General features: G+C 43.1%; 1 long non-coding RNA gene across 1 annotated transcript; it reads left to right on the plus strand.

Annotated features, from left to right (window-relative positions):
- The first annotated feature begins 2301 nt into the window (after positions 1-2301).
- On the plus strand, positions 2302-25665 carry LOC105739325. Its single transcript, XR_001115232.2, has 2 exons — positions 2302-3030; positions 24974-25665. It is a non-coding gene; the product is annotated as an uncharacterized LOC105739325 (long non-coding RNA).
- The last annotated feature ends 327 nt before the right edge of the window (positions 25666-25992 follow it).

Genomic DNA, 25992 nt, shown 5'->3' on the forward strand with positions numbered 1-25992 from the left:
GAGGTCAGGAGGGAGGTGGGAAAGCTAGCAGAGCCCTTCCTGGCTGCACACCCCAAGATCTGGGCCTCACAAGCCTCTGGGCAGTGGTTCAGGGCCCCTGCGAAATAAACCAACATTATGAACCGAATTGTACCTTCATACTTCATATGTTGAAGTCCTAACCCCCAGGACCTCAGAAGGTGGCTGTATTTGGAGATAAGGCCTTTAAAGAAGCAATTCAGGTTAAATGAGGTCATTGGGGTGGGCCCTAATCCAATCTGACAAGCGTCCTTAAAAGAAAAGGAGATTAGGACACAGACACTCAGACAGAGGGATGACCATGTGAGGTCACAGTGAGAAGAGAGCCATCTGCAAGACTAGGAAAGAAGCCTCAGAGGAAACCACCCCTGTTGATTCCTCTATCTCAGACTTCCAGCCTCCAGGACTCTGAGCACATCCATTTCTGTCTTAAGCCACCCAGGCTGTGGCATTTTGTTGTGGCAACCCTAGCAGACCAACACAAGCAGTGAGCACTCTTGGTGGCTGCTCTGGTGTTTACATCACTTAGAAGTTCTTCTTGGTGTCTAGATCTTTCTCTCTTTCTCTTCTTTCTACATGACCCAGCTAGGGGATCAAAGAAAACCCGCATTTCGTGAGGCACTCATGCCAGAGCATGCTCCAAGCCCTGTGAATGTTTCCAAAGTGAAACAGTACCACAGGGAGAGAGCTGGGGGTGCTGGGTGGGGCCAGGAGTAGGGTGGGAAGGTGATTTCTGCCTGAGGAGCAGGACACACAGCAGACCAGAGTCTTCCTCTATTCATGCATTCACTTACTCATGTGTTCATTCATTCACTTGATGGATTAGCCCTGATCCCACCTTCAGGGAATTAGGAGAAGGCTGCTGTGTTCACCCTCCCAAGCCCACCCAGCGGGGTGTAGCTCTGAGGGCAAGGAGCGAAGCCAGAGGATCAATAGCCTGGCTTTGAAGTGTGAACCTGCCTTTATAGGCTGAGTGGACTGGTGAACCCCGAAACATCTGGAGCCATGGTTTCCTCACTTGCAAGATGAGAATAATAATCAAATCTACCTTGTAGAGATTTTTGAGGACTAAATGAGATGACACAAGTAACCTGCTCAGAACAGAATGTGGCACATGGCCAGTACTCAAAAATCAAGGTGACAGTTTATTGCTATTAATATTATTTCCATTCCCTGCCCTGAGAGATCCCAGCCTGCATCCGATCTTCATACGGTCTCATGCTCACTTCATCCCCCAGGGCCCTTCCTCAGGCTGTTTCCAACACCTGGAGTATCCGCCCCCACTGCACCCCCACACCCCCTTGCCTGAGGCCAGCCTACTTCTCACCTCCTCCGGGAACACCACCTCCCATGAAGCCATGCTCCAACCCTCTGCTTCTGCAGTGCTGCCACTTAGCACTGCTTGGGGTCCTCATCTCTACCCGGCACTGGGATGCTTTCTGGTCAGGGCCTAAGCCCTCCCCTTTTTCGTACCCTCCTCCAGCCTTACCCAGGTGCATGTCCTGGCTGTCCCATGGGATTTGTCCCAGAAATCAGCTCCAAGCTTCATTCTCTAAAGCAGTGGCTCCCAACTGGAGCTGCTTTTGCCCTCTCGTCCCCGACCCAGGGGGCATTTGGCAATGTCTGGAGACATTTTTGGTTGTTACACAGTGGGGGTGGCAGGAATGCTACTGTCATCTAGTGGGTAGAGGCCAGGGAGATTGCTAAACCTCCTACCACGAATAGGGCTTCCCACAGTAAACAGCCCACTCAGAATGTTCATAGTGCCCCAAGGTAGAGAAGACCTGCTCTCAGGAGGCACCTGCTCTCCTTCAGAGAGGGTGAGCTCTGAGGTTCCGGGTAATTCGATTCTCAGGACAACGCACATCCTGGCTGGGCGGGCCTCTCCGCGGCAACCTCCAGCACCTGGGGCTGTCTGCCCCCAACGCGGAGCCCTCCCTCCCCCGCCCCTTGTCAGGGCATCCGCGGATCCCTGCGGATTTGTATGAAGCAATTGACCTGTGACTAAGGCCAGCTGAGCTCGCCTTGTTCCCGCAGGGCGGGGACAATACCCCCATTAACTGGGAGGCAAGGTCCCGGCACAGTAGCGCAGAGCATGGATTGGGGAGGGGCGTGGTGGGGGCGGGGAGAAAAAGGGCAGCTCCAGAGCCGTCCTAGGTGGGGGGACGGTAGTCCCTAGTACTAATGATTATAATTAGCCCAACGTGAATATCAGCATCTCCTCCTAGATGCCTAGTACATGAGAGCTCATGCTTATTTACATCCCTGATGAGATGCCTCCACCTGCCAACCTGAGGGGTATAGTCCTTGTTCCCACTTAATATAAGAGGAAACTGACAGAGATCCCAGGCGATTTACCCAAGGTCACCCAGCTGGTAGGTGAAGAAGTAGAGGCAGGAACTCGGATTATCTGAATTATGGTTTGTATTAAGCACTCATTCTGTGCCAGGCACAGTGAAAGTACCAGATGGGGAGTTTGTAAACTGGGCAAATGGGGGTCCCAGAACCCCAGAACCTGATGAAATCCCGGCCCCGCCTCCTCTGAGTGTTGGCCCCAACCACAGAGCAGAAGAGGCCACTTTCTATCACCAGACTCCACCCTCAGCACCATTGATTGGACTGTGCAGAAGGGGTGGGGCCTTCCAAGCCGAGATGGGCCAATCAGAACCTCTCTTCAGAGAACTGGAAATTAGAACAGTGTTTGGGCCAAATAGATGGGGGTGGGCAGGGGAGGAAAGGTCTTGAGGGAGCAGCACCCTTGCCTGATGGGTGCCCAAGGCCAGGGCCAGGTGGAGGTCAGAGAAGGACAAACTCTGCAAACGTTGCAGAAGCGCTCTGTCCATGGAGAAGGCACAGGACTTCCATGTAGGGAGCAGCTTACTCCTGCTGAGAACTTTGGGGAGACAAAGTGGAGCAGCCATCTCAGACCTGAGCGGCTAAGGAGCTAGGTCCCCCTCTGTCGCACTGTGCAGAGCTTCTGGACTTTGTAGTAAGCAGCCTTCAGGTCTAAAGGTGAGTGCCCAGGGGATATGGGCGGTTCACTAATGGGGTGAGCTACACCAGATTTTTAGCCAGATCATTGGGAAAATGCTCATGCCGTCTTCTGAGACACAACGTCCTGCTCAATACCCTCCTAGGGCTTCCAACACATTTAGAATAAAATACCAAGAGATTATCCTGGTCTAGGAGGCCTTAGAGGATCAGGCTCCAACTTTGGCACCAACTTAGTACGCAGCTGTTCCTCTCACTACATTCAAGCCGCTGCTCAAATGTCACGTGATTAGTGAGTTCTTCACTGTATATCCTCCTTACAATAGACCCCTCCTCTCATCTCTCTTCCTGTCCACCTCCTCATCCTGCTATCCTGCTATAATTGATAATATATATTTATTTGCTTATCTGATTTTGTTTGGTGTCCCTAAACTAGAATGTAATCTGCTTTGGCCTGTGCCTGGCGTATGCTAGTTAATAAATACAGTATTGGTTAGGGAAAGAAGGAAGGTTCAGCTGCTTGGATTTAAATCTTGGCTCTGCCACGTATCAGCTGAATGACCTTGGAAGTCTTCACTCTCTGTGTCTCAGCTTCCTCATCTGTAGGACAGGAATGAATAAGAAAGCAATGATAATAATTTCTATCTCATGGCATTGTTGTGGGAATCAGGTGAAATCATGTATGTATAGCACCTGGCAGATATTCAAGTGTTTAATAAATGCTAGCTGTGTTTATTCTTGGACCCCAATTACCCCCTTTGTGAAATGGGGTTGTTGTAAGCATTAAATGAGATAACGAATATAAAGTGCTTTGCACGTAGTGCACCCTCTATAAAGATTTGTGGTTATTTTTCATTAGTACACGCACACATACACACACACACACACACACTCCATCCATGAAGGCTATCCATTTGTGCCTTCCGCAAGCAGAGTTCCCGTAAGGCCTGGAATTAGCATGGATCTAAGTAAAACCTTGAAGTCAATGGTTAAAGGAGGACAGCTCCAGCTTAGCAACTTCCACACTCATTGCCTCTGAGCTGATGCCAGCACAGCTTTCCCTTCCTGTGCACTCTAGGAGCTTTCCCTTCCTGTGCACTCTGCAGCCCCTAGTCTCCAACAGGCAGCCTGGTGTCCCTACAAAACAGTCCCACACAAGCATCGGAACCCCGGCTGCTCCCCCTCCAGAGCCCAGACCACCAGGCTGAGCAGCAACCGCGCCTCTGTGCAATGTTGCTCCTTATTAGGCATCATTAGGTACACAGTAATTATAATAATTATGTGCACTGCTTAAGCGACCATCCTCGGTAACAACCACTGCTATTCAGAAGTCATAATTGCTGCATCGAGACTTAAAATGAAGGCTAATTAGATGTCAGTTTCTACCCCCCCACAACTCGCAGCCTCCTACATAATCTCTATATCCAAAATGCCCCATGACCACCAGCTATCCTTGATTAATCTGCAGAACCCAAAACAAACAATTCGGTCCACAGGAGAGCGTGGATATGCCAGTGGGATTAAGAGGGAACATGTGGATGCTTGGGGGGGACTTGCAGGACTTACATCATTTCAAAAGAAAAGAATTTGGGATCAGAGTGTGACTGAAGAACTCGGGCTGAGAGTCAAGAGATGGGGTCTAAGTCCTGGTTCTCTCAGGGTCTTGATGTGGTATTGAACAGATCACCTCTTCCTCCATCTGCAAAGTTGGAGGAATGGAGCTAGGGATGCATCGCAGGGGCCACTTTGTATCAAGGCCACTCTGTATAAAGTATCAAGTGATACTTTATAAGGGAGCAATAAACAAAACAGACGCAAGCAGAGCCTTAGATTAAGGCAAAACAAGAAGGTCTGGAGACTCCCTGTCCTTATCCTATCTGCCAGCACCCTCTGAAATAACTCTGCAAACCCTTGGGTTTCCTGGGAGACAGATTGGAAACTGCTGGTGCCTGTGCTCTCTAAAGCACTGCTTCTCAAAGTTGGCCCCACATTGGAATCACCTGGGCAGATTTTAAAACTGCTGATGACCAGGTTTCACTCCAGAAGTTGTTTTCTTTGGTCTGCGCTGTGACCTGGACATCAGGGTTTTTTTAATTCTCCCAGATAATCCTAAAACGCAGCCAAGCTTGAGAAGCCCTGCTCTATATGCCCTGACACCTGAACATTGAAAGCATTTGTGATTCTGCTCAGCCTAGTACAAGGCTTCCCCTCTCTGGGCTTCAGTTTCCCCATTTTCTAAAGTGAAAGCATTATACACAGTGGCCTCCAAGGACCTCTGGTCCTAAGTTTCCTTCAGACTAGGATTAATCTAGAGCTTGTCACGCTGAGAATGCTGAAGTGTGAGGGAAATCAAGGCTGTTTGGGTCCACTTTTCTCTTCCAAATAATATTTGTGTCTACTCCTATATGTGCAGGCCTTTCCCCAGTGCTGCAGAATAAAAATCAGAAGAAGTCAGCTAAATGTTCTTTGCCCAAAGGAATTAACAGGGAATTGTATACTGGAAATGAAAGGATTAAATAGCAACACACACACGCACACACGCTTGCACACACACACACACACCCACACAGGCTCGTCAAAGCCACCTACAGAAATTAAGGACTGGAGGTAATGCACAGAAGTCCTTAGCAAGGTTCCTGGCCCACGTTATACTCCTAGTAAATGGCAATTTTCGTGACAGTTGTGCACAAATCCAGCATTCTCTTGGGTATGCTGGGCAAAACACTGTCTTATGTATTCTGTAATAGCAGCACAAATGAACTAAGACACCTTCCTAGCCTATAAATGCCCCAGAAAGCTTCTAATGCTGTTCAGCACAAGGGTACAGAATGAGCTTGTCTTATCATGAAGCTTCATCTTTCAAATGCTGCCACTATTTGCATGAGCTACAGACAAGCTCTGCACGGCCAGGAAGAAAAATAGCAGATAATTCCTAGACAGCACCTACTACGTGCTAGACCCTGTTCTAAGCATCACACATGTATTATCTCATTTAGCTTTCAATATGACCCTATCAGTTGGGTACTACTATTATCCTCATTTTGCAAGTGATTAAACTGAGTCATGGGGAAATTAGGCAAGTTGTCCTGTTCACATAGCTGGAAAGTGGTAGGAAGCACCCTGTAGAAGACTTTTCCCTTTCCCAAGTTCTTTCCTTGGGCATTTCACCAGCCTGAATGACTCTGGGTTTTCAAGCCAGGACATTAGAGTATGGGGGGGATATGTTAATAATAGGATCCTGAACTTTCTTTTGGGACACACTCCCTGAAGATCCTTGACCAATAGATGTGCTATGGATATACACAGTGAGCCTCTGCAAGCCTAGTTGAGAGCTGCTGCTGAAGGCTGAGCGCTGAATGGTGATACCAGAGGCTACAAAGTGTAGGGGGCTCTGGCCCAGCCAGAATGAAGAAACCCTTGCTGAGCACCTCAGCCATTCAGCTGAGAAATCAGAAAGTCTATGCATAAAAGGTAAGGACCACATCCTAGAGAAAGAACCATGTCCTAAAACTAAGGACAAAACCTAAATAGATGTACTCTAACAAAAAATAAAATTCAGTCCAACAGAATCAAAAGACTCCACCAGTAATTCAACTGCCTTCCATAACAAAATCAACATCATTTAAAGGATGACAACAAAATTCAGAATATCCAGAACACAATAAAAATTACTACACATGCAAAAATGTAGGCAAAAGTGACCCAAAATCAACAAAAAAAACCAGATAACCTTGAGAGGTTCAGAAGTTGGAATTAACATCCAAGGACTTGAAAACAGCTATTATAAATATGTTTAACAATTTAAACAAAAACATTGACATGATGAGTGAAAAATAAGGACTCAAATACAAACTACAAAAGAACCAAATGAAATTCTAGAACTAAGAAACATAATATAATGAAATGAAATCTTCACTAAAATTAGTGAATATTTAGAATCATATTAGATATTGTAGAAAAAGCCAATGAACTTGAGGCTAGATCAGTGAAAATATCCAATCTGAAGAACAGAGAGAAAACACTTAAAAAATTAACAGAGCCTCATCAACTGTGGAATAATATTAAGTAGTTTACTGAATAGTTAGACACAGGCTATTGGGGTCCCAGATTGATGAGAGAGAATAGCACAGGAAAAATGTTTAAAAGATTATTTCCCAAATTTCATGAAAAGCATCAGCTGAAAGATCCAAGATCTCAGCAGACCCCAATAGTAAATACCATAAATGTTTTTAAAGCACGTATTTTAAGATGGTGAAAGAAAAAAAAATATATATATACACACACACACATATATATATACATATATATTCAGAATTGTGTATCTAGCAAAAATATTGCTCAAAATAAGGGTGAAATAGACATTTTCAGATAAACAAAGGCTGAGAGAATTCATTGTCAACACTTTCAACACACACACACACACAAACACACACACAAATGCTTTCAAAAGTAATTTAGATTTGGGGGTAATTAAATCAGGTGGAAATTCAGTTATTGAGGAAAAAATAAAGAGCACTGGAAATAATAAATAAGTGGCTAAGCATAAATGATTATCTTTTCCTCTCTTTAGTTTTGTAACAGACAACTGACTATTTAAAACAAAAATAATAGCATTGTTTTGTGGAATTATATGTAGAAACAGTACATGTGAAAACAAAGAACATGAAAGATAAGTGGAATTGTAGTGTTATAGGGTTTCACTTAAATTTAAAGTGAAGTAGTAGTTAAAATTAAAATTAAAGTTAAAATTTCACTTAAATTTTAAGTGAATTTATAAGTAGGCTATGATGAGTAGGATAGCTAAAAATAGAAAGAGATAGAGCTAAAAAGAGAATAAATAAAATAAAATACAATAGAATATAAAAGTATGCTGTATGCCCAAAATGAAGCAGAAAGGGAAGACAGAAGTAAAAAGTCAGTGAAATAGAAAACAAATATAAGATCATAGGTTTAAACCCAGTCATAGCAATAATTACATTAAGTGTAAATGCTTTAAACACTCCAGTTAAAAGGCAGCTGTTGTCATTCTGAATCACACAAACAAGACCAACTCTATTCCTACAAAAGAAATACTTTAAATATTAAGACAACAATTAAAAGGAAAGGGAAAAAAGATATACTATGCAAACAACAAACATAAGAAAGCTGCTGTAGCTATATTATCAGAAAAATAGACTTTAAGACAGAGCATTTCTAGAAATAAGTGAGCACATTTCATAATTACCAAAGGGGAATTCATTAGAAAGATATGACAATTATAAATGCCTATAAGCCTAAAAATAAATTTTAAAATACATGAAACAAAAGCTGACATAACTAGGAAAAAATAGACAAATCCACAATCATAGTAACTTATTATAAAACCCTTCTCATACTAGTTAGACAAAATATAAGAGTATGTGAAAAATAATACCAACCAATTTGATTTACTAGAAATTTATGAAAACATTACACCCAACAACTGCATAATAAACATCTTTTGTAAGTGCACATGACACAGTTACCAAAATAGACTATATGTTTGGCCAGAAAATAAATCCAATCAATTTCAAATGATAGAAATTTTACAGAGTATAATCTCTGACAACAATGAAATTAATTTAGCAATCAATAACAATAAGATACTTTAATAATCCCCAAATATTTGGAAATTGTACAACACACTTCTGAATAACCCATGAATCAGAGAAGAAATCACAGGAATGAAAATAAGGGAATTGTTACTGACCTTACTGGGAAATAAAGGAATTAAAAAGAGATTAAGTAAACAATTACATGCCAAACATGTAACCCAGATTAAATGGACAAATTCCTAGAAGGATACAAATTACCTAAACTGACTCAAGAAGAAATAGAAATCTCAACAGACCTATAACAAGTAAAGAGATGAAATCAGTTAATCAAAATCTCCCAAAAAAGAAAAGCCTAGAACCAGACATACCCACTGGTAAATTCTAGCAAACATTAAAGGAAGAATCAATACCAGTCCTTCTCAAATTCTTCCAGAAATTTGAAAAGGAGGAAGCATTTCTTACTTATTCTATGGGGTCAGCATTTCCCTGACACCAAATCTAGACAAAAATATCACAAGAAAAGAAAGCTCCAGGTAATATATCTTATGAATGTATATGTGAATCCAACAGCATATTTAGATTTGGACCAAGTGATATTTATTCCTGGAATGAAAGAGTGGCTCAATATATGAAAATCAATGTAATATACCACATTAACAGAATGAAGGGGCAAAAAAAACCCCACACAATCATCTCAACTTATACAGAAAAAGTATTTGACATAATACAACATCCTTTCATAATACAACTAGGAAAAGAAGGGAAGCTTTTCAACTGGTTAAGGGGCATCTATGAAAAACCCAGAGCTTATATCATAGTCAAAGGTGAAAAACTAATAGCTGTCTCCCTAAGATCAAGAACAAGACAAAGATTCTTGCTTTCATCACTTATATTCAAAACTGAAATAGTTCTAGCCAGAGCAATTAGGCAAGAAAAAGAAATGAAGTCACCAAAATTGGAAAGGAGTAAAACTAACTCTGTTCACAAATGACATGATCTTATGTATAGAGAACTCGAAAGAATATACAAAAATACTCAAGTGAAGCTAATAAATTCAGCAAAGTCATAGTATACAAGATCAACACACAAAAATAAGTGGTATTTCTACACACTAGCAATGAATAATCTGTAAAGTTAAGAAACAATTCCAGCGGGGCACGGTGGCTCACACCTGTAATCCCAGCACGTTGAGAGGCCAAGGCGGGTTGATCACGAGGTAAGGAGATGGAGACCATCCTGGCTAATACAGTGAAACCTGTCTCTACTAAAAATACAAAAAATTAGCCAGGAGTGGTGGCACACGCCTGTGGTCCCAGCTACTAGGGAGACAGAGGCAGAAGAATTGCATGAACCTGGGAGGTGGAGGTTGCAGTGAGCTGAGATTTTGCCACTGCACCCCAGCCTGGGCAACAGAGTGAGACTCCGTCTCAAAAAAGAAAAAAGAAACAATTCCATTTTTAATAGTATGAAAAAGAATACCTAGTAATAAATTTAACCAAGAAGATGTAAGACTGACACTAAAAACTATAAAACATTGCTGAAAAATGAAAGAAGCCCTAAATAAATGAAAAAACATCTTGTGTTTATAGATTTGAAGAGTTAAAACAGTTAAAATGTCAATACTACCCAAAGTAATCTACAGATTCAATGCAATCCCTGTCAAAACCCCAATGGCCTTTTATGCAAAAAACGAAAAAGTGGACTTAAAATTCATGTGGAATTGCAAGGAACCCCGAATAACCAGAAAATCTTGAAAAAGAATAATACATTTGGAATATTCATGTTTCCTGTTTTCAAAACTCACTACAAAGTCATAGATCAAAATAGAGTGGTACTGCCATAGGATACATGTATAGATCAATAGAATAGAATTGAGAATGGTCTATAATCAAAACATGAAAATAAAACCACCACATCTATGGTTAATTATTTTGACAAGGGTGCCAACCAAGATCATTCGATGGGAAAAGTATAGAGTTTTCAACAAGTATGCTGAATGACTGCATATCTGCATGCAAAAGAATTCAGCTGGACCCTTGCTTCACACGTTATACAAAAATTACCTCAAAATAGATCAAAGACCTAAATGTAAAAGCTAAAACAATAATATTCTCAGAAGAAAATGTAAGGCTGTCTTCATGACTTTGAATTTGGCAATAGCTTTTTAGATATGATACTGAAAACACAAGCAACAAAATAAAAAAATGGATAAATTGGAATTAATCAAAATTAGAAACTTTTATGCATCAAAGAACACTATCAAGAGAGCGATAAAAAAATCTTAAAAATGAAAGAAAATATTTGCAAATAATATGTCTGCTAAGTATGGTATCTAATATGTATTATAACTCAACAAGCAAAAGACAATTCAATCAAAATGTGGGAAAAGGACTTGAATAATCATTTTCTTAGGAAGATATAGAAAATCCCAAGAAGCACATGAAATAATGTTCAATGGCATTAATCATAAACAAAATGCAAATCAAAACTACAATGAGTTATCCCTAGGTTGGCTATAATAAAACAAACAGAAAATAACAAGTTTTGGTGAGAATATGGAGAATGTGAAGCCCTCATGCACTGCTGGTGGAAATGTAAAATGGTGCAGACACTTTGGAAAGCAGTTTGGCAGTTCCTCAATAAGTTCAGCATAGAATTACCGTCTGACCCAGCAAGTCCACTCCTAATTATATACCCAAGAGAATTGGAAATAGGTTTTCAAACAAAAGCTTGTACACAAATTGTTCATAGTAGCAATATTCACAATAGACAAAAGGTAAAAATACCCAAATGTTCATCAGTTGATGAATAAATAAACAAAATATGGGATATTCATATAATGGGATATTACTCAGTCATAAAAGGTAATATAGTCCTGTTACAAGTTACAACATTGATACATGTCTTAAACATTATGATGCTAAGTGAGAGAACTAGGCACAAAAGTCATATACTGTATAATTCATTTGTATGAACTATCTAGGACATAAAGAGAGATCCATAGGTTCAGAAAACATATTACTGGTTGCTACAGGACAAAAGGCAGAAAAGGATTAGGAGTTGTTATACAGGATTTTCTTTGGGGTTGGTGAAAATGTTCTGGAACTAGATCATGATGATGGTTGCAAAACATTATGCAAATTCTAAATACCACTGAATTGTATGCTTTAAGATCGTTAAAATGGTGAATTTTATGTTATGTTTATTTTACCACAATAAAAAGATAAGATACCACAAAAAATCTAGATGCCAATATTATAATAAAAGAAAATTGCACAATATGTACAATCTCCCTCATATCCATAAGTTCAAATAATTAACAAAATATTAACAAATAGAATACAGCAATATATAAAAAGGATAATACATTATGTCAACAAAATGAAATGTATCTCTGCATGCAAGATTGATTTAATATTTGAAAGGCAAGCCATGTAATTTACCACATTAACAAAATAGAGGAAAAACTATATGATCATCTTAATAGATACATAAAAATCATTTAACAAATTTAACACCCACTCAAAAGGTAGCAGGAAACTAGAAATAGAAGAAAACTTTCCTCTGCATAATAAAAGGAAACTAAAAACAAACAAACTTACCATAAGGATCATACTTACGACAAAATGTTTAATACTTCCTTGCAGAGATCAAGAACAAGGCAAGTATGTCTCTTCTAAGTATTTCTATTCAATATGTATTGGAGATTTTTGTCAGTGCAATGGAAGTAAGAAAAAGAATTTATTTAGCAACATTTTTCGTCCTAAAAGATCTTGTGTGTGTGTGTGTGTGTGTGTCTATTAGCCATATCACCATGAATATGCCCTATCTCATCTGACCTTACGAACCTAAGCAGGATCAGGCCTGGTTAGTGCTTGGATGGGAGACTTCAAGGGAATACCGGGTGCTGTAGGTTTAAGAAAACATTTTTTTTGGCCGGGCGCGGTGGCTCAAGCTTGTAATCCCAGCACTTTGGGAGGCCGAGGCGGGCGAATCACGAGGTCAGGTGATCGAGACCACAGTGAAACCCCGTCTCTACTAAAAATACAAAAAAAATTAGCCGGGCGTGGTGGCGGGCACCTGTAGTCCCAGCTACTCGGAGAGGCTGAGGCAGGAGAATGGCGTGAACCCGGGAGGCGGAGCTTGCAGTGAGCCGAGATTGCGCCACTGCGCTCCAGCCTGGGAGACAGAGCGAGACTCCGTTTCAAAAAAAAAAAAAAAAGAAAACATTTTTTTTAAGAAGAGGAAAAGTAATTGAAAGGCATAAACATCAAGAAGAAATAGTTACATTTATTTCTAGATTACATTATTATTGTTGACTAAATATTTATGTCTCCTCCTCAGGAGGAGGAGGCTATGTTGAAGCTTTAACCCCCAATGTGATAGTATTAGGAGGTGGGACTTTTGTGAGGTAATTAGATTTAGATGAGCTCAGGACGGCGAAGCCCTCATGATGGGATTAGTGCCCTTATAAGTACTGCCACCACTTCTTAGAGGAAGAAACATCAGAGTGTCCTCTCTCTGCCATGTGAAGATACAAAGAGAAGGTAGCCATTTGCAAGCCAGAAAGAGGGCGCTCACCAAGAACCAAATCTGGTGATACAGTTACCAGCCTCCAGAACTGAGAAATAAATGTCTAGGTTTTCTTGTTTTTGTTTTTGTTTTTGTTTGATGGAGTCTTGCTCTGTTGCCCAGGCTGGAGGGCAGTGGCACAATCTTGGCTCACTGCAACCTCTGTCTGCCAGGTTCAAGCAATTCTCCCACTCAGCTTCCTGAGTAGCTGGGATTACAGAGGTGCACCACCATGCCTGGCTAGTTTTTGCATTTTTAGTAGAGACAGGGTTTCAACATGTTGACCAGGCTGGTCTTGAACTCCTGACCTCAGGTGATCCACCCACCTTGGCCTCCCAAAGTGCTGGCATTACAGGCCTGAGCCATGGCACCCAGCCAATGTCTGTTGTTTGAGCCACCCAGTTTATGGTATTTTGTTTTAACAGCCTGAGCTGCCTTAGACAATGATTGTTTGCAAAGAAAAATCCTAAGCAATCTACCAAAAATACTATTCAAACTAAGAGGTGGATTGAGAAAGGTTGCAGGAAACAAGGTTAATATACAAAAAACAATTATATTTGTATATAATAGTAAATAAAATACTACTATTCTAAATAAATTTAAAAATTATACCATTGCCATAATATATAAAACATAATATAATTAGGAATAAATGTAACAACATATGAACAAAACTCCACACCAAAAACTAAAAAACTTTGCTGTGGGGAATGAAATCAGGCCTCAATAAATAGCTATACCATGTTCATAGATTGAAAGTTCAATGTTGTTAAGATGTCCATTGTCCCAGAATTAATATAAATATTCAAGACAGTCTCAATCAAAATCCCAGAAAGTTTATTTTTGTATAAATGTACAAGTTGATTCCTAAATTTACATCAAAATTCAAAGGAGCTTGAATAGCCAAAACAATTTTGAGAGAGAAAAAAGGATAAAATTGAAGCGTTCATATGATTTGATTTCAAGATTTCCTATAAAGCCATAATAACCAAAATAGTATAGTAATGAAAAGTATAGACAAATTGATCAATAGAATAGAATAGAGAGCCCGGAAGAAGATTCACATATATACAATCATTTGATTCTCAAGAAAGTCATCCAGACAACTTAAAGAAAGAAGTTTTTTCAACAAATAGTGTTGAAACAACTGTATAAATAGAAGGTGGAAAAGGAACTTTAACCCTTACCTCACACCATACACAAATTTGGATAGATCATAGACTTAAATGTAAAAGCTAAAACTACAAAAATGGAGAAAAAAAGCACAGAAGACTATCTTCACTACCTGGGGGGTAGACAAAAATTCATTAGATAAGATATAAACAACAATAACAATAGAGAAAAATAATAACTTAGACTCCATCAACTTTTTTAAATGGTCATCAAAAGGCCTTGTTAATAATATTTATAGGCAAGCCATGGTCTGGGAGAAAATATTTGCAAAACAAATCCTTGATGAAAGGCTAAAAATTATGATATATAAGGAACTCCTACAACTCAATAATAACAGATATTAACAATTCAATAAACATCAAGCACAAATTTGAATAGGCACTTAATGAAGGAACATATGTAAATGTCATAGAATACACATACAAAAAATTGCTCAATGTTATTGGTCTTCAAGGAAATACAAATTATAACCACATGAGATACTTCTACACACCCACGATAATAACTAAAATTAAAAACACTGACAACACTAAATATTGGCAGAAATCTGGAGTAGCCAGAAGTCCCACACATTGATAGTGGGTGTATAAATTAGTACAACCACCCTAGGTGGGTGTCTGAAGTAAACCTTACCAATGACCAAGCAGTTCTACTCCTAGGTAGTATTTACCCAAAGCAGATGAAAATATATGTGCCTCCAAAATACATGTGCAAGAATGCTCATAGAAGTTTTAGTTATAATAGCCCCAAACTGGAAACCACCCCAATGTCCATTAATAAGTGAATTACAAGTGGGATACTCAGCAAGCAAAACTAAAGAACTACTGATACATGCTAAATATGGATGGATTCAATAACATAATGTTGGGCAAACTAAGCCAGACATAAAAGATTACACATGAATGATTGTATTTACAGTCATGCACTGTATAATAATGTCTCAGTCAATGATGACGGTTTCATAAGATTATTTCATATTTTCACTGTACCTTTCCTATATTTAGCTATGTTTGGATGCACAAATACCACTGTGTTACAATTGCCTATGGCATTCGGTACAGTAACGTGCACTGCATGTTTGTAACCTAGAAGCAATAGGCTATACCAGATAGCCTAGGTGTGTATGTAGTAGGCTATACCATCCAGGTTTGTGTAAGTACACTCTGTGATGTTCACACAATAACAAAATCACCTACCAATGTATGGCTCAGAGCAATTCTCCATTGTTAAATGATGGATGATTGTATATGAAGTTCAAAAACAGGCAAAATGGATCTATGTTGACAAAAATAAGAACATTCATAGCCCATGGTGGGAGTGGAAGGACTGAACTGGAAAACGGCATTAGGGAACCCCCTACAGTGATGGAAATGTTATCAATCACTCACTTGTCAAAGCCCAAATTGTAGACTTCAGATGTGTGCACTCCAGTGTTTGATATTTTATCTCAATATCTTAAAAGTATTTGTACACACACACACACACACACACACACATCACAAGTATAAGCTGCCTATACTTGCTGCTGTCTCTGTGGCTCTACCTGGCCCTACCCAGTTTCCAGGCACATGGCATTCCCAAAGTGTTTCCATACATTTCACTGAGACTTCTAGGAAATAGAGACAGGATTGTGAACTCCATTTCACAAATGAAGAAAATTAGTCACAAATTGTGACTAAATCAACATGTTACAGGGCAGATATCTCTTAGTGGGTAAGAAGTAGTGCTAAAATACTACTTATGTAGTATCACTATCACTACTACTACTACTAACAATAATAGCTAAATTATTTTGAGTAACTAAAATGTATTAGGTCTTGCATTATTTTATTCCATTCAGTGTCTATGCTGGAGGTCATTCATACCAGCTTGCAAAGGTCCATTGTTCAATTTTCAAAAAAAAAAAAAAAAGTGTCAGTGGGTTGTTAAATACATCTACCATTACAAATTAAATCATATAAATTTACAATCAAATAAATTATATTAAAAACAAAAGTTAGTAATTCTTAAAAATCATCACTTTCTAATTATTCTCCTATGATCCATGCTCTTGGGGTTATTTATATCTATTGTATCTTTATAGTGAAAATAGTATGTGCTTGTGTGCTCCTGTGCCTCTCTTCCCCACTTCAGCATTAGTGACATCATGTTGTTTTAAACTGGCCATAGTAGAAGTCTCTTCACCGTGGAAATCAGCAAACACCACAAAGCAGGGCTTGATTTATTGTTTTATTGATTATCTGGACTTTAAGAAACTGACGAGAGCTGGGAGCAGTGGTCCACACCTATAATTCCAGCACTTTGGGAGGCTGAAGCAGGAGACTCACTTGAGGCCAGGAGCTCAAGACCAGCCTGGGCAACATAACAAGACCCCAGCTCTTAAAAAAATTTTAAAAATTAGCCATATGGGGTGACATGTGTGTAGTTCTAGCTGCTTGGAAGCCGAGGCAGAAGGATCGCTTGATCTCAGGAGTTCAAGGTGGCAATGAGCTATGATCACACCATTGCACCCCAGCTTGGGCAACAGAGCAAGGCTGTGTCTCTGGAAAAAAAAAAAAAAAGAAAGAAAATGATGTTAATCATAAATTCAACAAGAAGTCTCTTATGCTGACGACAAAAAATTAAATTTTTGATGGATATTTTAGTTGTTTCACTTATATCTTCCTCATTTAAAAAAAACAAAAATACCAACAAATATTCATGTCAGAACTATACTCATTTGTCAATTGCAACTGTAGGTTGTCTATGAATAGCAGAGTTTGATAAAAATCAACAAAAGCATTCTTGGAGAATCAACTGGCCATGTGGAATTTATCATAAAAAGAACTGTATACTTTATTATTTGTAAATTCTGTATTACATACCTTTATATCAGTAAGTTTTATAATTAACTTACATACATACGTGCAACTTTTTTATCAAGCTGGTTGTTATACATTTACCAGCACATTATTGATTTAGCCACAACACAAATATATAATAACATATATTATTATAAATGTTTTGTGGAAAAGAAATGGAGAATCAGAAAAATTAATTGACTTGCTCAAGCTCAGAGCTGACTGTCTCCAAAGTCCAGACTTTTATTCACCACACAGTAAAAGCAGCTCCCCCAGTACAACTCTCAGAGCCATGGCATTCCATTGCTAGAAGGGATCTTAGAATTCATCTTAGCCAATGTGTCTCCAACTCCCATTTTATAGCCAGGAAAACAGAGTCTCTGAGAAGGGAGAGAGTCTCGCTCAAAGTCAGTACCTGGTTGCTGGCAGAGCCAGGACACGTTCTTATTAGGAGCTTCGCCTCTGCCCTAATAGACACCCAGAGAGTATTTCAGTGGCCTCTTTCCCTCCCAGTCCCATTAGCCCCAAGCACCCAGCAGGCCTGGCACAGAGGGGCACCAAAGAAGTGTTTACCCAGCGCAGCCAGAGTCAATCTTACTGCACATACTCAGGTTAGAAAGGAATATCAAAATATTGTCTCTGAATCAGATAAAATTTCTCCTCCAAGCCTCCATCCAGCAGGCCTGGCCAGAAAATCAGTCTGAGCTATTCTTGGTTCACCTGAGAGACCAGGAGGAATCCTTGGGGCTCAGCAAATGGAAAGGAGGGCACTGTAGTTGTCCCCTTGTCATGGTGGCCCTGTCCCTTCACCAAGAGCCATTCTGAGTATAGCAGTTTCAGTGAGCCACCATTCCCAGGCCATTGGGTTTCCTGGCCACCATTCTGAAGTCAAGTAAGTGGATATTCCCAAACACAAGGCCAGATGCTCACACATGTTCACACACATCTAAACACTGACATAGGCACACAGAGACACACACTGAGAACCTACTCACACCAACACAGACACCACACCAGTCATCCCAAACACACACCTTATAACACACACTGATATGCCAGGCCCCATGCACAAATGTACTAACGTCTATACCGCACACTCACACACAATGACACAAGCACAGATATTTGCTGAGATTCCCACTGAAACAGATATGCACACTGGCAAAAACACACACACACACGCACTCAGGCCCTCATCAGAGACACACACTGTGACCCCCAGCCAGGACAGTGACACACACACCGCATTCACAAGGACACACACACTCCCACACAAGCAGACAGACCTGCCCAGACAGAAGCATGCCTGCATCGCGACAGCACAGACACACACCCAAGGTTATGTTCACACTCTGACATACCCAGCCTCACGAACAAATGCAGTTGGTTTGCACACCCGGACACCAGCACATGCTGCACACGGGCTGAGAAACGTCAGCATGGGTTCTCACACACACGTGCACACATGCCCCACGCCTGCACCCATGGAGCCCGCAGGCGGTCCCGGGCCTGTGCTGTTCCCTGGTCCATGCTGCCACACAGTGGAGAGGCAGCATCCTCCCCGGCACCCTCTCCCACCCTCTCCCACCCCTGCCCCGGCAGTCATGTGAATGAAAAGACAAAAATATAGATGGGGTGGGGGAGGCGGGTAGTGAGGAAGGGAAGGGGCAGAAGATGAAATAATAATACTGCTGGGTTTGTTCATTTCGGTGATAATTAGCGGCGCATTCACACGGCCTCACCGGCCGCTCCCGGCTGGTCCCGCGTGATGGATGCCTGGTGGTGCTGAATGCAAATTAGCATAATTTCATTACCGAGGGACCCGTGAAAAGGTTCAATTATAGAGCAATCTCATTAATACCAGGGCTTGTTAAACTAATAGAAAGAGACAGGCCCCGCAGCTCTGAGAGGTAGACATGTGCTCAGAATGCAATTAATGCTGAAACCCCAATACCTGCGCCACACCTCACTCCCTGGGACCTGCCTCGGTGCCCTGCACACTTGGGCTCCTGGAGGAACAAGGGCTCTAGTCTCAGCAGCCTAGATCATGTCAGAAAAGCAGAGCATCCAGCTGGGTCAGCCTTGTCAATCATCTAGTTCACTGTTACAGATGGGGAAACCGATGCCCACAGTGGGGAAGTGGCTGGTCCAAGGTGTGTGGTATAACAGAGGGAAGAGAGCAGTAAGAGGGACATTCTGGTGGGGGAAAGTGATATTCATCCCTGCTTTAGTGCCTGGTTCCATGACACATCACCTGTCAGGAGCTGCTCAACTGTGACACAGTTTCTCCATTATGACAGAATCCCCTTGGGGACACTCAGCATTCCTTCATCTCCCCCTAAAGTTTCTCAAGGCAAATGCACTCGCCTCAGCCCTTTCACCAGCCTGACTCAGCCACTGTCACCCCCAACTTCTTGAGATGGGGGCTCTGTCAGAGCCAGGTGAGCTGAAGCCATGGCCCATTTGGGGAAACAGCTTCAGCACCATCCTCTCCATCCCCGCTTCCATCCGACCCCCTTCCCACAGCCAACACCCCAGTCTTGAAACTAGAAAATCTGGAATAAACAGCTCTCGTTGAGGGAGGAACTTCCTCTCCTCTCTAGATTCTTGCGAGTGGGATGAAGACTGGCACCTTCAACCTTTGGCCTAAGAAGATTTCTTAGGGATGTTAAAATCACCCCCTTATTTGACTTCAGCAAAAAAAATGGGTTGTACCTTAACCACACTCCCCAAAGAACCCTTGGCAATGACCTCATGCCATGGCTCTCTTTGCCGTCCTGGAATTGTACGCACACTGAGCTAGGTCATATGAATTTGCTGTATTTTTTATCACCTCTGCAATATTTGATTTTTTCTGCAATTGTAAGTAAAACACCACAAGTCCCAAAATACCCCCAAGCTGGAGAATGACTCACACTGTATATTACTGAACGCATAAAAATATGCAGTGACTCAGAAGGGCCCAGCAGAAGCAACAAACCCCACAAAAGACCCCATTGTTCATGTTTTAAAGGTAAAGGGGAGGGAGCTAAGTGATTGCAAACTCAGAGGACAGATTCAGACTTTGACTGCTGACACTTGTCAAACTGCCTGTCAGTCTTTGGGGTGTTTTGATTCTCTCTTTTTCTAATGACATAATGAAGCCAGATAATTTCATAAGAAGAGCAAGCCCACTGGAGACCTATTTCTATTCATCATTTCTATTTCAAAGTGATGATGCGGAAGGAGTGGGGAGGCCACATTAGAAATCCTTGGGCCATTCGACCCCAAGAAGCAGAATGTCCCCAGGAAAGCCACAGGATTTCTGACCAGGCTGATACTCCCTCTCCTTGCAGGGGGCTGTGGCAGAGCCCAGGATGGGAGACAGAACACGAGAGGAAAGACTGAGTGGAGTGATGGAACATGAGCTCAGAGACTCAAAGCCCAGGGTCCTATGACACTCGTGACTGTCTGGTCCCTGCAGCATGTGATTGGCCACCAGGAGAGGGGGCTTGTAGAGCTGCAGGGAGGGCAAGGGCCTGGAGAGCCTCATCTTACCAAGAAGAGCTTTGAAAGCTTCAGGAGATGCTTCTAGCATTGCATGACCCAGAAACAAAGGGGCAGGTCTAGTCCTCCAAGTTAGAAAGGTAACCACTAGAAGCACCGAAAATTAATAATGGGAGAATGTGGCGGAGTGGAGGGGGTATGAGTGGGAGCAAAATTCTCATCCATCATCTTGGAAAGTCAATAGATAATGTCCAAAACTGATGAATCAGGAAATAGTGGCAGACATGCATTATTTAGAGATATGGGGCACTGGTGTGGAGACAAGACTGGAAGTTAATGTAGAGGCCTCTGGGGAGCAGGCATGGGTGGGGATGGGTGGGGAAGGGGTCTGGCCTATGTTTAATATTTTATTAAAGAGCTTTTGTTTATGCTCCTGATTGTGCCTCCAATTCACCCATTCCCATCACCCTGAATGGTTTTACCGACTCCCTGAGAACTCTGATAGGAGGGCGTGCCTGTGTGTGTGTGCCTATGTGTGTGTGTGCGCACATTTGCACCTCTGCCATGCATCCCATAAATCACCACTGGGGGGACAGTGACCCAGCCTCTATTCCATCTGGGCCTCAGATTTTCTAATCTGCCTAATGAGAAGCTTGAGTGAGGGCCCTTTCCCTCTGACAGCCTGAGGTTTTGTGTTAACAGAATTTAAAGTCCAAAGACCCAGATTCTAATCCCACTTCTGCCACTTCCCAGCTGTGTGTCCTTTAACAAGTCACTCCACCTCTCTGTGTCTATTTTCTTCTCTCTAAAATAGGCAGGCTGATGAGAGCTGTGCACATCTGTGGGGTTGCTGCAGCCACATCCTTGGTTTTCAGCCTCCCTGGACTCTCATGACACACCTCTGCCTCCCCATTCCATCACCTCCGTCCTTCCACTCTGTCTTCCTTTCCCTCGTCTCCTCTCCTACCCACTGGCAAGAAGTAGCCTAAAAGCTCAAACCACAGTGAAGGATCAGGAGATGAAAAAGAAAAAGATTAGGAAGGGACATGGGCAGACGGATGGTAGAAGAAGGGGCACCAAATAGAAGAAGGGGCACCAAATGTGGCTCTGGGTTAGTCAGAACTCTTTGGGCTGAGAGTAACAAAACCTAATTCAAACTGGCTCCAGAAAAAAAAAAAAAAAAAAGAGAGAGCGTGAGAGAATTAATTGATTGGCTTATATAACTGGGAGCCAAACACCCCCTTCAGGCATGGCTGGATTCAGGGGTTCGAGCAGTGTCCTCAAGAACCCGCCTCTCTCTCCAAGTCTCAGCTCTCCTCTGCATCAGCTCTGACACCAGGCAGGCTGGTTCCCAATAACAGGAAGGATGGTCCTTCAGCTGCTGATTTCGAAGACCCTCTCTCTCCCCACATCCCTAGCAATCTCCCCAGAAGAAACTCCAATTGGCCATCCTCGAATCACATGTTCAGTTCTGGACCAATCCTTATTTCCAGGCAGGAGAGGTCTCCTGATTGGCCCACAAAAGTCACATGATCTGCCCTGGGGAAGGGAGGCAGGACCCTTGGTTGGCATCCCCCATGGAGGTGGGAAGGAGATTCCCAAAAGAGGCAAAAGGAATAAGCGACAAATACCTGAAGGCCACGTCCAATGCCAAGATTTTCCATTTGGAAATGAGGTCTGGGGAAGGAGGGCAAAGCCTGCATAGGCTGGACCGACAGTGGGAAAAGCAGCAGAGACCTTTGGCAGCTGCCGGGGCCGTGGGTTGGAGTTTGAGGGTGAGGCAGAGCCAGTCTGGAGCCCATGTAGGAAGAAAACACAGTGCAAAAGGACCAGAGGCCCCAAGTGCACTTCACAGTTCAGAGGTCAGAGCCATGCCCCAGCCAGCTCCTGGGTTCTGGCTCCTGGCTCAGATGTCCCAGAGGAAGGCCAGTGGAGCTCTGTTGGCCAGGTCAGCATGGAAGGCTCCAGTTCTCAGGTCCCCAGCACCTGTCACCCATCTTGATGAGGGAGATGAGGAAGGCTCAGGGTTAGGCTCCCACCAGGCCTTCCCCTGATGCTCCAATGAGATACCACCCACCTCTACCCATCCTCCACTAGCCAAAGCGGCAGCTCTTCCTGCCTTCGGCCTGGTGTGGGAGAGGGACCTGATGAACCTGTTCACTGAGCGCTCACTGTCTGCTAGGCACTTTAGTTGCATGATCTCATTCGATCCTTATTCCAAGTTGCATGATCTCATTCGATCCTTATTCCAACTCTGTCTAATTCCCATTTTGCAGATAAGGAAATTGAGGCTCAGAGATGTTAAGAAAGACTAAATAACCTGCCTGTGATCTCACAGGAAGTGCTGACTGCATCCATCTGAAAAGCCTATGCTCTAAACCACTAGGCTTTATTGTATATTTTTAAAAATCTGTTTATATTTATCTGCCTAGAAATATTTTTGTAGTTCTTACCAGGGGCCAGGAACTCTCCAAAGCACTTTACATGCATCAAGCCTTTTCATCCTCACATAATTCCATGAGGTCGATACTTTTGTTACCCCCATTTTACAGATAAGGAAACTCAGGCACAGAGAAATCAAGTGACTTGCCCAAGGTCATACAGCTAGTGAGTGGCAGAGCTCTGGCACCTAGGCATGTGGATGCAGAGCCTGAACCTTTGCCAGTGCCCGACCATGCTCCTCGGCCGGTTGTGGGGGGGGATGCCTCTGATGCCCCTCTGAGTTCAGAGCTAGCCCAGCAAGTGCTATGAGCTTTGCTGAATGGCTTTCGGTCTAGCACAGAAGGTTGTACAGGGAATTCAGCACACCGACTGCCCCAAAGCCCTGAAGTCAGCTTTCCTGAGGAGGCCTGGGACCAAGATTCTCTGGGCCTCCATCTCTTCATCTTTAAAAGGGGCTCAGACTTGGGTCAGAGACGCATTGCTGCACATGGGCGGAAGGGATGAGAACTGCAGAGGAAAACAGAGACATAGAGGCAAAAAGAGGCATGCAAAGAGGAGAGACAGCCCTGCAGTACCTGGGGGATGCAGGCAGCCCTGCCACCACCGCCAAAGCACGATGAGGCGAGGCTCCCAGCTGGGCAGGAGAGGGAGGCAGCCCGAGGCTTTGGCAGCCCAGCTCACTGTGCATTCCCACTGACCCCCTGCCCAGCTGGCCTTCAGCACATTGTGTGGAGACCTTGAGGAGCCCACAGAGCTTTCGTCCCTCCAGGACTGAAGAGGATGGGGAGTGGAGTGGACATTGCTTGGAGATAAAGATATGGCCTCATACCAAACATGATCCCAAATTCAGTCGCTGTCCCTGACCCCAAGACTGCCCTTCCAGAACAGAAAAGCCCTTCTTGCCATCAGCCCTACTCTTACACCTGCTCTGGCTCCCAGGTCCCCCAGCAGAAGATCTGCACATCCCAGCCAACATTCCTGGCCTCCACTGCTTCTCCTTAATACCCCACCACTTCTCTACACTCAGCCAATGTGCCCACACCGCCGCGATGCGTACTTTGATTCAGTCCGTGCCCTAGCCCTACACACAGAACACCCTTCCCACCACCACTGACCCAAGTTTGATCTGTCCTTCAAAGCCTGGCTCCAGTGTGGGGCTGCCCAGCCTTTCCCACCACTCTTACCCCAGACTCCTCCCTGCATGCTTCCTCTCCCTCACATTCCCCAGCCTCACTTCCCCCAGCTCTACTTCTTCAGCAATCTGTTCCCCTACACCCAGCCATCCACGAAGCGTGCTAGAGCTCCCCTTTTGTGCTTCAGTTCCCACATCTGCATATGTGAACAAGGCGAGTATTGACATCGCAAGGTGGCAGTGAGGGTTACAATTAGAGAACGCAGATAAAGTGTTTAGAACAGAGCCTGGGACTTGGTGACAACTCAGTGAATGTTGTGTTGTTGTCATTAGTGCTACCTAGGAGGATATGGCAAGCTGTGTTTTCCGAAATATTTTCAGTCCCATGTGGTCTTGGAGAGAACATCTTCGCATCCCATCAAGGATTGGAAAGGCCCTGTGTGTGGCTTTTGCCTGTAATCCCAGCACTTTCAGAGGCCAAGGCGAGAGGATTGCTTGAGCCCAGGAGTTCGAGACCAGCCTGAGCAACATGGGGAGATCCCATCTTACAAAAATATAAAAAAGGAAAAAGAATTGGAGGAGTTACAGTCTATTTCTATTTCCTTAAAACTCACTAAGAAAGAAGTTATGCTATGGGACTTCTAAGGCTAGGACACAGATACAGCTTCTCTCCCTCTCCCTCTCCCTCTCTCTCTCTTTCTCTTCCCCTCACTTTTTCTCCCCTTCTTCTTACCCTTGGAACCCAGGCTCCACATTGTAAGGAAGCCCAGTCACATGGACAGACCATATGGGTCCAGCTGGCTGCCCAGCCAAGGTTTCGGCCAACAGCCAAGATTACCCACAGCCACGTGTATGAATGAGCCTTCAAATGAGTCCAGCACCCAGCAGAATAATGTCCCCTCCCATCTCACAAAGATCTCCATGCCCTAATTCCTGGAACCTGTGAATCTGCTACATCACATGGCAAGCAGAGCTGGCAGATGGAATTTAGGGTGTGGAGCTTGAGGTGGGGAGGGCAGCCTGGATTACACAGGTGGGCCCTATCTAAGCACGTGAGCCCTTATACAAGCAAAGAACATTTCCTCGGCTGCCAGACAGCTGGCAAACAGAATTGGAGGGGCAGAGAGATGTAATCAGAAAGGGCAGAAGAGACTTAAAAGGAAGAGAGGCTCGACCTGCTGTAGCTACCTTTGAAAATGGAGGAATGGGACTCCAAGCCAAGGGATGCATGCTGCCTCTTCACTGGAGTACTGCCAGCAAGAAGGCAGCCCACAATTGCAAGGAAATTAATTTTCCCAACAGTCTGAACGAGCAAGAAAATGGACTCTCCCCTGCCATGCTCTGAGTTCAGCCTTGTGAGATTAAGCAGATACCCACTCAAGCCCACAGGACGTCCAACCCATAACAATTGTAAGATAATAAACTGGGATAGTTTTAAGTCTCCAAGTTTGTGGTAATTTGTCACAGCAGCAGTTGAAAATACAGCAGCCATCAAGGTTTCCTTCTGAGGCCCTCGACATCAGGGAACAGAGACAAGCTCTCTTCCCACTCCTGACCTGCAGAGGGGGTGAACAAATGGCTGTTTTCTGCCGCCAGTTTAGGTATTACGCAGCTCTAGTAGCTGAATCGGGAGCTTCCAACCCCTTTCCCAGAAGGAACTGCTGTGTCCTCTGAAATCACTAAGCCACAGTTTCTTCACCTGTAAAATAAGAATATGGACCATAAAAGAGGCAACTTGTATGTGCTACTATAAAAAGGCACCAGG

Source organism: Nomascus leucogenys, chromosome 2 (genome assembly GCF_006542625.1).
Source record: "Nomascus leucogenys isolate Asia chromosome 2, Asia_NLE_v1, whole genome shotgun sequence".
Classification (NCBI taxonomy): Eukaryota; Metazoa; Chordata; class Mammalia; order Primates; family Hylobatidae; genus Nomascus; species Nomascus leucogenys.